Raw genomic sequence first — 2570 nt, forward strand, 5'->3', positions numbered from 1 at the left:
TTACCGTGCGCTCACCACAAACCAGCCACTTACTATGTCTGGCCTTATGTGGTCCTCAACCACTGTAAGAAGTCAGTATTACTGTCCCATTTTAAAGATAAGGAAACAGAGGCTTAGAGAGTTTCACTTGCTCAAAGCCACAAGGCTAGTGGCAGTTAAGATTTCAACATGCATACCACCCCCTTCCCCCACCACGTCACATGCTCCTATCCTCTATGTCAGTTTCCCTCCTCTCCTTAATTGCTTCTGGAAATTTTCCACACCCTTCAAAGCCTGTTCCAGCCTGGCATTGGTTCTAATAATATCTGCACCAAGACAGTTTCCTACAGTCCCCTGGAAAGAATGAGCACTCCTTCTCTAGGATTCCTCAACCTTAATCTCCTTTAGCACTTAAATCACTGTGGATGCCTTTTCACCATGCCTCTCTTCTTCTAAGTTCCTGGAGAGCAGCACCACACCTTACTTATGTTAAACAGCACTGCTATCACAGTTCTAAGAATTAAATGTCATAAAATATAAATCACCCAGCACAGCAACTAGAATTCTAGTTCCATTTCCCTCTGTCAGTTACATAATGACTTGGCACTGTGCATCGCCTCACTTTAGGGGAAGGGTGAGTTTTTTCACTTGTGAGAAGGAAAGGCACATTTTGTTAGGTAGAAATATAGTTATTTCACTGTTGCGTGGGAGCATAAATGTGTGCAGGAGGGTGCATTATGAAGCTGAAGAGAGGAATCGATGTACTATACAGATTATTGGTGTTTTACCTCTTGACTTCAAATTCACCCCATTGCCTACTCTGAGAAAATGGATATGGGCCCTTTAAAGTTTTTTTCCTTTTCCAGTAGCACAGTTTAAGCTTTTTTCACTACAAAACACTGGAAAGAGATTGCAGAAGAAGCTAGTTTGGCTTCCTAGTCCCCATTTGCTCTCTAGGCAGGTTGCTGCAGAGTGCAGCACCCTACCCCAAACACACACCTGACAGGGCAGATTTCCAGCAAGTTCTAGAAGGTAGCTCTCCAACAAGTTCCACCAATGTGCCACCAAGTGACTTGTCTCACTCTGTGAGTCATAGTTGGGCCTTCTTGGGCATAATGTCTCAGTCCTAGAGCTAGTAGCTGTTGTTTATAGCTCTTATTCGGATACTCTTGAGTTTTCTGTGTTTCTTAGTAGCCAGTCCCTTGTTCCTCCAATCCTGTTATACTTGATATTTCTTTACATTACACTTTCTCTGTTCAATTTACTGGGTGGTTTTTATCTTCGTCTTAGACCCAGACTGATCCCCTCACCCTTTTGGGCTCCCTTCCGTCACCTAGAACTCAATAGGAACACAATGTCTGCTGCTGGGATGTGATGAAGCATCCAACAGATGTTTATCAAACACTTCGTTTCATTTCTAGTGAGTCCATTTGCTTGATCCCTCTTCTGCAACAGAGGGACACAGAATACAAGGAAGGTACACTTCCTTACTCTCACTCCAACCGCTAGCTTTTCTTCTGGTCTACTTAAGCTGCATCAACTAGAATACGGCCGAATATAGTGCCCGACAAGCAAGGGAGACCTGACGGCAATAGAAGTGCAAAGAGATGCTGATAGCACAAGCCACCTGTTCTCAGGTCAGAGCAGAATCACAGAAGCTGTGGACAGAGCAGTATTTCTATCTGCACAGCCTGGGAACCTGCACTTTTCATTCTTTTTTTTTTTTTAATGTTTATTTTTGAGAGAGACAGACAGATAGAGCATGAGAAGGGGAGGGGCAGAGAGACAGGGAGACACAGAATCCAAAGCAGGCTTCAGGCTCTGACCTGTCGGCACAGACCCCAGTGCTGGATTCCAACTCACGAACCGTGAGATCATGATCTGGGATGAAGTTTCACGCTTAACTGACTGAGCCACCCAGGCGCCCCTCTAATATTTTTTTTAAAGATTTTTTTAATGTTCGTTTATTTTTGAAGGAGAGAGTGGAGAAGGGGCAGAGACAGAGGGACAGAGAATCCGAAAACAGGCTCCATGCTGACAGCACAGAGCCCGATTAGGGCTCGAACCGACAAACTGAGACATCATGACCTGAGTCAAAGTCAGATGCTCAACCAACTAAGCCACCCAGGCTCCCCTGGAGTTCCAGTTCTTATAATGCAGAGCTGCCAGTCCCCTGAGAACCAACTAGAAAAGCTGGATGAAATGATCTTAAAATAGTCTGAAGAACATCAAAAAGTTTACAAAACAGTGAGCAATGACTGAGCTAAGAGCTGGGAAAGACCAGAAACCTAGAAAAATGTAAAAAGCTGAGACGGCTGCTTTTGCTCTAAGGCACTTACTGATCCAGAAAAGGCTAAAAGAGGCCAGGCTATACTTATGGTGGCTTTGTAGGACTGAGAGACAAGAGTCAGAATCTGGGACCCACGATTGGTAGGGGGCTGGTAAACCACCCCTGCCTTGGACAGGGGCCATAAGGAGTCACCCCTTCAGAGTAAAAGTGACCCGAATTAACCAACAGTTAACCTCATAGATGGTAGTTCAGTCTCTTATCATCCAGGGGTTTAACACTCCCAGGTGCCTCTCATAAGCAA

The sequence above is a fragment of the Herpailurus yagouaroundi genome, unplaced genomic scaffold, assembly GCF_014898765.1.
Source record: "Herpailurus yagouaroundi ecotype Mexico unplaced genomic scaffold, PumYag 67690, whole genome shotgun sequence".
NCBI lineage: Eukaryota > Metazoa > Chordata > Mammalia > Carnivora > Felidae > Herpailurus > Herpailurus yagouaroundi.